The sequence below is a fragment of the Oreochromis niloticus genome, unplaced genomic scaffold (assembly GCF_001858045.2).
Source record: "Oreochromis niloticus isolate F11D_XX unplaced genomic scaffold, O_niloticus_UMD_NMBU tig00007047_pilon, whole genome shotgun sequence".
NCBI lineage: Eukaryota > Metazoa > Chordata > Actinopteri > Cichliformes > Cichlidae > Oreochromis > Oreochromis niloticus.
The window spans coordinates 34,342-46,378 of NW_020328328.1; the positions used below are offsets into that span (position 1 = coordinate 34,342).

Sequence of the window (12,037 nt, forward strand, 5' to 3'; positions counted from 1 at the left end):
ACTGAGTGAAGGACCTCCAGCCTTTTGTAGCCACAGGTGGGCACGATCAGCCACTGATTGCCTCTTGGAGCATCACGGGATCCCCGGGCAGCCAATCGTCCGTGAGTCCTGGAACACTGTGATTTCCATAGAGGAAGGCGGGGCCACCTGAGGCCAGAGGCTGTAACACCCCTCCCCTTAAAATACCAACTATGTTGGGCAGAAGCAGACAGAATGAACAAAAACAAAGAACAAACACAGCAACACATGTTTACATCCGGGACAGACCATCAGCTAAAACATTTTCAGACCCCTTTTTGTGGTGAATACTTAAGTTGTATTCCTGCAACAACAGAGCCCAGCGCATGAGGCGCTGGTTATGATTAAACATGCGAGCAAGGAACACGACTGGGTTGTGGTCGGTGTACACAACAAGAGGTAACATGCTGGACCCCAGGTATACGTGAAAGTGCTGAAGAGCCAACAACAAAGCCAGGGTCTCCTTTTCAATAGTGGAGTAGTTTAACTGATTTTTATTGAACTTGCGGGAAAAGTAGCAAACGGGGTGGTCCAAACCCTGCAAGTCTTCTTGCAACAGCACTGCCCCAGCCCCGACAGCACTGGCATCAACCTCAAGTTTGAATGGTCGCGTCAAATCAGGTGCAGCTAACACAGGAGTGTGGCAGAGGAGTGCTTTTGCACTCTCAAAAGCATCTTGACACTCACTTGACCATATAAACTCAACCTTTGGGCTGAGTAGGTCAGTCAATGGCTTGGCTACAGAGGAGAAATTTTTACAAAAGTTTCTGTAGTAGCCCACCATCCCTAGAAACCTACGCAACTCACGCCTGGTGGTAGGTGTGGGAAACTCTTTAATCACTGCCACTTTGGCATCAATGGGCTGGACCTGTCCACGTCCCACTTCCCTGCCTAAGTACGTCACTGTAGCTTTGGCAAACTCACACTTAGCTAAGTTGAGAGTGTAGGAATGTTTAGTTTGTTTTAGAGTTTAGAAATGTGTTAAGATAGAATGTAGAATTATGGTAGAGACACTGACACTGCCCTGGATATAAATAAAGGCCTGACTGTGTCATGAACTTAGGAGTAGATCTTAGGAGACCCTCCCCAGTTGAACTGTGAAAGTAAGACAAAAAGGAGTTAATGCTGAGTGGAAATTCCCCAGAGGATACCTGTGTGGGGGTCTCAACATTTGTAACTTGATAACTGTGGTCTGGAAGAGAGGGGGTTTTTATGACCCCTAGGGAGTCACGTACCAGAGACACACATAGTGCTTAAACTGTTACACTCACACATCCACATGCACACTCACTCACGTGCACTCACACATACACACAGGTACGCGCACACACAGGCACTCACGTGCTCGTGCATACACACAGAGATAGAGTTTGGAGCACATTATGGGGGTTTTATGATGGGGTCGCTCCTATAAAGCTGCCTGGAACTAACAAAGGGGTGAAGATTGTTTCAGAGGGACACCGGCCTCGTCTTCCCTTCTAGAAGTGCATGCTTAAATGAAGATGAATAAAGATGAATAAAGATTTTGTAAAAATTACTACTGAGTTCCGGTGCCATCTCTGGATCCCTCGACGAATAAAAGAACCGGGGCAAAACTGATTTCGCAACAGTTTTGGTGCCGAAACCCTGGGATTCGCTCGAGGCCCAGAGAGGATGAATTGGCAGAGCTGAGATCGTGAAACGAGGCGAACAGAGAGCTAGCTCATCATGAAGCTAGAGACACCGGCAACCGTAGTCAATTGTCTTCCAGGGGCCAGAGCAGGCGACATTGAAGGAAATTTAAAACTGCTGGCTAAGGGTAAACGTAAATACAGTAAGATCATAATTCACGTCGGCAGTAATGACACCCGGTTACGCCAATCGGAGGTCACTAAAATCAATATTGAATCGGTGTGTAACTTTGCCAAAACAATGTCGGACTCTGTAGTTTTCTCTGGTCCCCTCCCCAATCAGACCAGGAGTGACATGTTTAGCCGCATGTTCTCCTTAAATTGCTGGCTGTCTGAGTGGTGTCCCAGAAACGATGTGGGCTTCATAGATAATTGGCAAACCTTCTGGAGGAAACCTGGTCTTGTTAGGAGAGATGGCATCCATCCCACTTTGGATGGAGCAGCTCTCATTTCTAGAAATATGGACCAATTTATTAAACCCCCCAAAATATGACTATCCAGAGTTGGGACCAGGAAGCAGAGTTGCAGTCTTACACGCCTCTCTGCAGCTTCTCTCCTCCTGCTACCCCCCCAAAAACCCATCTCCATTGAGACTGTGTCAGCTCCTAAAAAGACAAAAAAAACCAAACTAAAAACCAGCAATAAACAACTTAAACATAAAAAAATCACAAAGAAAGAACAATACAGTATCCACATCTGAACCAAAGAGTAAAACAGTGAAATGTGGATTATTAAATATGTAATGGGGAAGGCTTTAGGACCCAGGGGACCCAATGGAGGATATAAAAGAGGAAGTAGCAGCAGGTGCTCTTCATTCCCACTGACGAGCGGCTGTGAACAATGGTTGTGTGAGTAGGTGAAGAGCCTGAGAAGTTTTAATTGTCTGCTACACAAACAGTTGTTTTAAACCTCTACAGCAGAGGTGCGAGGTACAGGCTGTTTTTCTTTTAGTTCTTTTTTTACATTTGTTGAAATGTATTTGATGTTTATTGTATTTTATGTTTTTAGTAGTGATTTTTAGAAGACAAGCCAAGATAAGCCAGGTGTGCAGCAAACACAGTTGTCTGCTGGAGGTATGTTAACTTAATATATTTGACATTAAAAAAAGTATATTTATGCACTATAATCTAATTTATATTGTATTGCCTCCTGCAGGACAGGCTGCACATGTGAATTTGTCACTGTTTTTTCCTCCTCTCCTCTAACACTCTTACTAAAATAAACAGGGCCACCCGAAAATAAAAAACAAAACACTGTAACTGATATGACCTGGATCCTGTCGACAACGCCAAATAATGTAGCGGGTAAAAGCCACCGAGTGTTCGCTAAGGGCCTCTATACGACTTGTGCAAACTTTCAGGCCCAAAGCTCTTACAGGAACGAGCCCAGAATAAACGGGACAAGAGGGTCAATATCAGTCAAATATGTCAAAATTTATTATTTTAAAAGAAAACACAAGGGGTTTGTAAAAGGCCTAAAACATCAAAATAGAGAAAAAGTCACTAACGACTGCAGTATAGTTTTATTGGTGCAACCTGCCAGCAATGCAGCTATCACCTGAGGGCTTGCTCTACCCCGGTGGTCCCAGATGCTCGTTACTTTAAAAGAAAGAAATCCACCCCAAATAAATACGAGCCCAACCGAACACTTATCGCATGCACTAAGTGTTTTAGTCCAGGCAATCATCGGTGGCACTAAAATCACTCTTAATAAAACTTGTTCACAGCAAATCCACACGGAGCACCTCTAAAAGACCTAATTCCCCTAAGGTAAGAGCCCAGCTCAGGGATTGCACGTTGCCCGACTAATATTGCACCAGCCCAGTAGAAATAAAAACAAACCCAGCATAAAAAACAAACAGTTTTAAAAGGTGACCCTACTAAAACCATAAATGCAACAAAAAGAGGAGGAGGAAAAAAACAGTGACAAATTCACATGTGCAGCCTGTCCTGCAGGAGGCAATACAATATAAATTAGATTATAGTGCATAAATATACTTTTTTTAATGTCAAATATATTAAGTTAACATACCTCCAGCAGACAACTGTGTTTGCTGCACACCTGGCTTATCTTGGCTTGTCTTCTAAAAATCACTACTAAAAACATAAAATACAATAAACATCAAATACATTTCAACAAATGTAAAAAAAGAACTAAAAGAAAAACAGCCTGTACCTCGAACCTCTGCTGTAGAGGTTTAAAACAACTGTTTGTGTAGCAGACAATTAAAACTTCTCAGGCTCTTCACCTACTCACACAACCATTGTTCACAGCCGCTCGTCAGTGGGAATGAAGAGCACCTGCTGCTACTTCCTCTTTTATATCCTCCATTGGGTCCCCTGGGTCCTAAAGCCTTCCCCATTACAATTGCCCCCGTTTTGAAAGGTCACCGTCCCGGTGACCACTTACTGCCAGGGCCTAAATACATTTTGGGGCAAAACATTATGGACAAAAGAGCTCTGTGAATCACTAGTGAGAACAGCAACAGTCTGATTTACTGACCGTGGGAGATTAAAGGGGTTAGAATGCTTTCCTGCTGTACTACTTTTAGGCCGCCCCTGAACTGTTCCTGAGTCTTGCTCTAAAACATTCTCCCTATTATCAATCCCACTTTCCTCTGCCTGTTCTGGAACTATGGACACAGGGTTCAAGTTGCTCGAGTCTATGCTCCTAGTTTCACTAGCAGGCTCTGGAACAGATACCGAAGGGAGCTGATCTTGGGGTTGGTGTGGAACAAGGGCGAGTACAACTCCATCAGCCTCACTGTCATCATCTGGTGTATCTGATGTTGACTGCCGGGGTGACTCAACTACCAGCCCTGGGTCAGAGGGAGGATATTCGTCTGGAGCAGGTGCTACAATACCTGAGGGTATTACTCTCAACTCTGCCCGATTTAAGTTCTTGTCTGGACCTGAACGATCTCTAGGGCGTATTTTGTAAACCCTGCCATCTTTGTCCATACTCTGCACAACAACATACACCATAGGATCCCAGGCATCGTGGATCTTATGGCGGCCTAAAGGATGACTTTTCCGATAAACCAGAGTACCTGGGGAGAGAAGGGAAGTAACTGTTGGCTGAAAATGTTTATTTCTCCTCTCTGCAGCTTGTTGGAGTTGTTCTTTCGCATGCACATAAACTGAACTTAGACGTTGTTTATGCTCCTCTACCCACTCCTGCGCAGATCTAGACATAGGTTCCGACTGGGAGGCCCCCAGTAAGAAGTCAACGGGCAACTGGGGCTTCTGACCAAACATAAGCTCATAAGGTGAAAAGCCGGTGGACTGTGGTATTATAAGCATACAATACCTGTGGCAAGTATTGGGGCCACTTTCTTTTCTTATCAGGAGGGAGCGTGCGCAACAGATCATGGAGTGTTCTGTTAAATCTCTCACATTGTCCATTGCCCTCAGGATGATATGGTGTGGTCCTGCTTTTGTCTATGCCATACAGGTGGCACAGACGTTTCAGCAAGTCTCCCTCAAAGCTCTTTCCCTGATCACTATGGATACGCTTAGGGACCCCATAGATATAAAACCATTTTTCAGTTAATACCCGTGCCACTGTACTTGCCCGTTGATCTACTGTAGGGTATGCTTGAGAGAACTTTGAAAATACGTCGGTGACCACAAGTACATTCTCACGCCCATCACTAGACTTGTCCAAAACACTGAAATCAATGGCGATGATTTCCAGGGGTTTAGAAGCCACCAGTCCCCCCCTGAATGTACGAACTTTTGGTTTCACAGCCTTTGCCAAGACACAACGATCGCACTCCTGACAATATTTCTCAATGTCACGTGCCATAAAGGGCCAAAAACACCTTTCTCTCACCAGGCTGGTAGTGCGTCCAATGCCTTGATGCCCATGATCATCATGTAAACTTCTCAGGACCTCTGTTTGCAAGCACTGGGGTAGCAACAGTTGAAACAAAACTTGGCCATCACCAGGTGTCTGAACTTGACGATACAAGACACCTTCCTTCAACTTGATTCTGGGCCACTGTTGCACCAACTTTCTCACTCCCTTACTTACGTTACCCATTTCCTGCTTGGTAGGCAGCCTCCCTCTTTCCCAATACTGTGAAAAAGGGCCAATTACCGGGTCAGCAGCTTGAAGGGATATTAGATCAGCTTTAGGTCGGGATGGAAAGGCAGCTATGGCTCTACACGTAGCGGCAACAGCATTTCCCAGTTGTCCTACATCTGTCTGATCTTGCACTTCCTGTGGAACCTTCAACCCTGGAAGCAGGCCAGATGGACTCTGTGGATGCAGTTGCCGTGACAAAGCATCAGCGTTGCGATTGCTGGGACCTAGCCTATATTTGATCTCAAAGTTGAACACAGCTAGTTCTGAGGCCCATCGCTGCTCTACGGCTCCCAATTTAGCAGTCTGCAAATAGCTAAGGAGATTGTTATCTGTGAACACAACAAACTTATTTCCCAACAAATATTCACGGAATTTTTGAGTGACAGCCCATTTTAGTGCCAAGAATTCCAACTTCCTAGAGCTATAATTGGACATATTCCTTTCACTAGGTCGCAGGCCCCGGCTAGCAAAAGCAACTGGCCGTCTCTTTCCTTCTTGCTCCTGAGATAAAACTGCCCCTAAACCTGCCTGGCTAGCATCTATCTCAAGGACAAAAGGTTTAGCAAAATCTGCATATGCCAATACTGGGGCACTAACCAGCAGCCTTTTTAGTGTTTGGAATGCATTCTCACATTCCTCACTCCAAAGATGACACATTGCCCCACTGGCACCACTTCTACGTTTTTTCTTGGTACCTCCCAACTCGCCCACCAGCCGGTGGAGCGGGGCAGCATACTTGGCAAAACCTTTAACAAAACGCCGATAGTATGAGGCAAATCCCAAAAATGACTGTAGCTCTGTACAAGTAGTTGGTCGTGCCCACTCAGCCACTGCACTAATCTTAGAAGGGTCAGTTGCCACCCCAGAAGCAGATATTACATGCCCGAGGTATTGAACCTCCGGCTGGAAAAAGTGACACTTCTCCAGCTTCAACTTTAGATTGTGCTCTTTGAGGCGTGTTAAGACCAGGTCAAGATGCTCCAGATGCTGCTCAAAGGAGGATGAAAATACAACAATATCATCCAGGTACAATAAAAGGGACTGGAAACTTTGATCCCCAAAAATCCGCTCCATTAGCCTTTGAAAGGTGCTAGGGGCATTACAGAGCCCAAATGGCATTCGATTGAATTCAAAAAGACCAAAAGGGGTACAGAAAGCAGTCTTAGCTTTGTCCTTCTCAGCCACTGGTACTTGATTATACCCACTTGCAAGGTCCAATGTAGAGAACCACTGTGCTCCCGTCAGGGCATCTAATGACTCCTCAATACGGGGTAATGGGTAAGCATCTTTCCGTGTCTTGGCATTAAGCAAACGGTAATCGACGCACAGCCTAATCTCTCCATTTTTCTTGAAAACCACAACAATCGGAGACGAATAAGGGCTACTGCTTGGACGCACTACCCCCCGATCCAACAAATCTTTAATATGGGCTTTCACTTGTTCATACTGAGAGGGTGGAAGTCGGCGATACCTCTGTCGCACTGGGGCATCATCCATTAAAGGGATCTCATGTTCCACCAATGTGGTACATCCTAAATCTCCCTCCCCATGGCTGAAAACTGAGCAATGCTTCTGCAAAAGTGACACTCCCTGTTGTGACTGTTCATTGGTTAAGTTAGGCCATGAGAGCTTGGAAAAATCAAGGGGCAGATGCGCCTGTACAGTCACTTCGTGCATCATTATCTGCATCGTGGGATCATCAGACTCTTCAATGATGACAGAGTCCGAAGATGATGGCGGGTCAACCACATGCAATTCACCTAATTGTGTACAGGGCGGTAACCAAACATCCTCAATTCCCACATTAACCACCGGAATCTCAACAACACCCTGCTCAACAGAAAGGAGGGCCGGGGAAACCAAGATGCCCCCTGGGAGGGGATTACCTGTTGCTATGGGCTCCAGGAGCACTGATGGAAAGTTAATGTTAGCAGCAGAGGGGCATCTAGTACGTATCCATTTCAATGAACCAGCAGGGACACAAACGGCTCGACCGTGGACTTTTGCTTTACCTAAATACCCGGATGTATTCAAAGCCTCAATGCGCTGACACTTGTGAAGTGTCTCTTTCCACGTCTTACTGGCATTTTCAAGGGCAGGAGATTCAAACAGACGAGGGCCAAACTGCTCAAAGAGTAGGTGGTAACAACGGCTAATGATATTCATCCCCAAGAGGCCAGGCACACTCTGTGGCTGCTGGACGCTCCCATCTGGAGGGTCCTCCACCACTAACACACCCATTTTTGTCAGGGTGCCGCCAAAAACAGTCACATCAAGCTCCATGTAGCCTGTATAGGGGATTCTCAACCCATTAGCTGCCCTAAGGCGTAACCATTGACATTTCTTTAAATGCCCCACCCCCTGTGACCTGAAGTGCTTCTCAAAGAAACTCTCTCGAATAGTGGTGACCATGGACCCAGTATCCAAAAGGCAGGGAACTAAAACACCCCCCATTTCTATTTCCACCACTGGACAATTCCCAATTAATCGAGAGGGATCTTCCATAACAACTTCAGCTGAGCCTGTAAACCCTGTTCCTGATGCCTGGCTCTCTGCACCAGAGGGACCTAGTTTCCCGATGGCTGAGACTCAGGGCCTTGTTCCATAACCTGACTTTGTACATGTGCATCAGCATGAGGCCCACCACTATTCTTTATAGCTGGATGTTTTACCCTACAGAACCTGGCAATATGACCAGCCCTACCACACCGATGGCAAATTGGCTTTCCATCTGCCTGGAAACGAAAAGGCCTAGTTGTGGGAGGGGTCGGGGCTAGTCCAGTCTGAGAGGGCTGTGAAAAATGGACAGACATTTGCTTCATGAGCGTATCCAACTGAACCTGTTGTTTACGAAGGCATTCTTTTATCTGTAGAATGTCATCATTAGGCCTAGCGGTGACTGCATGCATCTCTGCATTAACTCCCTCTACTACCTGACAGTTCGTATCACAAGAATAGGCTCGGGACCTAGTTTTCCCTCCCTGCCTACCTACATCGGCCCACTTAAGGGCAACACTGCGTAGGGCAAGAAAGGACATGTCTGGTGTTTGAAGGACCCGCTGTTTCAACTCTCTGCGCAGCATATCATCATGGACATGTTCAGTAAACTGGTCCCTTAGCAATATATCAGAATTTGGAATACCACCTGGTGTCTTACAGATTACAGTGTCCATTAAAGATTTAAGGGCATGAGAGTAATCTCGCAGAGATTCCCCTTCTCGCTGGGTGCGCTGGAAGAACTGTAGCTGAGCAGCTACATACGACTGAGTACAGCTATAGTTCTCAACTAAAATGTCAAAAATCTTGTTAGGAGAGTCTCTACTGGTACTCGAATGAAAACAGACCTCAGATTTAGCACTGCCATCAAGATGGTCCATCACAAACATCACTTGTGCTGCTCTTGACATAGGACGAATCTCCAGGCATCTACATACTTCTTCAACCCACTGGTCAACAGTTAACAAGTCCACTGACAATTTACCAGTAAACCTTGGGCATTTACGCTCCCGAGGTGCATAAACGTAACAGACATTTGTAGCTTCATTTATTGGGTTCATATTTGATGGCACAGTAGATGGACCCGGCACTGGATCTGGCACTGGACCAGTCACAGGAGAACGTTCCTGTAATTGGTCTCTCAACTGTTCATTTGCTGCTTTTAGCTGCTGCAGCTGCTCCAAGAGGGCCTGTACGTCGTCCATAGGGTCGTTGAAGGAGGTTTATTATCCCCGCAGACAGCCCAACCGTTGGCTTCCCCTCCGTAGAAGATGTCACTGTTTTTCCTCCTCTCCTCTAACACTCTTACTAAAATAAACAGGGCCACCCGAAAATAAAAAACAAAACACTGTAACTGATATGACCTGGATCCTGTCGACAACGCCAAATAATGTAGCGGGTAAAAGCCACCGAGTGTTCGCTAAGGGCCTCTATACGACTTGTGCAAACTTTCAGGCCCAAAGCTCTTACAGGAACGAGCCCAGAATAAACGGGACAAGAGGGTCAATATCAGTCAAATATGTCAAAATTTATTATTTTAAAAGAAAACACAAGGGGTTTGTAAAAGGCCTAAAACATCAAAATAGAGAAAAAGTCACTAACGACTGCAGTATAGTTTTATTGGTGCAACCTGCCAGCAATGCAGCTATCACCTGAGGGCTTGCTCTACCCCGGTGGTCCCAGATGCTCGTTACTTTAAAAGAAAGAAATCCACCCCAAATAAATACGAGCCCAACCGAACACTTATCGCATGCACTAAGTGTTTTAGTCCAGGCAATCATCGGTGGCACTAAAATCACTCTTAATAAAACTTGTTCACAGCAAATCCACACGGAGCACCTCTAAAAGACCTAATTCCCCTAAGGTAAGAGCCCAGCTCAGGGATTGCACGTTGCCCGACTAATATTGCACCAGCCCAGTAGAAATAAAAACAAACCCAGCATAAAAAACAAACAGTTTTAAAAGGTGACCCTACTAAAACCATAAACGCAACAAAAAGAGGAGGAGGAAAAAACAGTGACAAATTCACATGTGCAGCCTGTCCTGCAGGAGGCAATACAATATAAATTAGATTATAGTGCATAAATATACTTTTTTTAATGTCAAATATATTAAGTTAACATACCTCCAGCAGACAACTGTGTTTGCTGCACACCTGGCTTATCTTGGCTTGTCTTCTAAAAATCACTACTAAAAACATAAAATACAATAAACATCAAATACATTTCAACAAATGTAAAAAAAAGAACTAAAAGAAAAACAGCCTGTACCTCGCACCTCTGCTGTAGAGGTTTAAAACAACTGTTTGTGTAGCAGACAATTAAAACTTCTCAGGCTCTTCACCTACTCACACAACCATTGTTCACAGCCGCTCGTCAGTGGGAATGAAGAGCACCTGCTGCTACTTCCTCTTTTATATCCTCCATTGGGTCCCCTGGGTCCTAAAGCCTTCCCCATTACAAATATTAGGTCTCTCTCCTCCAAGTCTCTGTTAGTACATGACTTAATAATTGATCAACAAATCGATTTACTCTGCCTTACAGAAACCTGGTTGCAGCCAGATGATTATGTTAGTTTAAATGAATCAACACCCCTGAGTCATTCTAACTACCAGAAACCTCGAAGCACAGGCCGAGGGGGCGGTGTGGCAGCAATTTTTCACACCAGTCTATTAATTAACGAAAGACCAAGACAGACTTTTAATTCATTTGAAAGCCTGATGCTTAGCCTTGTCCACCCCAGCAGTAAAACTCAGAAACCAGTCTTACTTGTTATCATCTATCGTCCACCTGGGCCTTACACAGAGTTTCTCTCTGATTTCTCAGACTTTTTATCTGATTTAGTGCTCAGCTCAGATAAAATAATTATTGTGGGTGATTTTAACATCCATGTAGATGCTAAAAATGACAGCCTCAACATGGCATTTAATCTGTTATTAGACTCAATTGGCTACTCTCAAAATGTAAAAGAACCCACCCACCACTTTAATCACACTCTAGATCTTGTTTTAACATATGGCATAGAAACTGAACATTTAACAGTGTTTCCTGAAAACCCTCTGCTGTCTGATCATTTCCTGATAACATTTACAATAATTGATTACACAGCAGTGGAGAGTAGACTTTATCACAGTAGATGTCTTTCTGAAAGTGCCGTAACTAAGTTTAAGAATATAATCCACCCACTGTTATCATCTTCAATGCCCTGTACCAACATAGAGCAGAGCAGCTATCTGAACGCTACTCCAACAGAGGTCGATTATCTTGTTAATAATTTTACCTCCTCACTACGTACGACTCTGGATACTGTAGCTCCTGTGAAAACTAAGGCCTCAAATCCGAAGTACCTGACTCCGTGGTATAATTCTCAAACACGTAGCCTAAAGCAGATAACTCGTAAGCTGGAGAGGAAATGGCGTGTCACAAATTTAGAGGATCATCATTTAGCCTGGAGAAATAGTTTGCTACTTTATAAGAAAGCCCTCCGCAAAGCCAGAACATCTTACTATTCGTCACTGATTGAAGAAAATAAGAACAACCCCAGGTTTCTCTTCAGCACTGTAGCCAGGCTGACAAAAAGTCAGAGCTCTACTGAGCCAACAATCCCTTTAACGCTAACTAGTAATGACTTCATGAACTTCTTCACAAATAAAATTTTTATCATTAGAGAAAAAATTACCAATAATCATCCCACAGATGTAATATTATCTACAGCTACTTTTAGTACCATCGATGTTAAGTTAAACTCTTTTTCTCCAATTGATC

General features: G+C 44.6%; 1 long non-coding RNA gene across 1 annotated transcript; it reads left to right on the top strand.

Annotated features, from left to right (window-relative positions):
• Positions 1 to 2,430: 2,430 nt before the first annotated feature.
• LOC109200669 (uncharacterized) lies at positions 2,431 to 3,575 on the top strand. Its single transcript, XR_002060828.2, has 2 exons — positions 2,431 to 2,617; positions 2,697 to 3,575. It is a non-coding gene; the product is annotated as an uncharacterized LOC109200669 (long non-coding RNA).
• Positions 3,576 to 12,037: the final 8,462 nt, after the last annotated feature.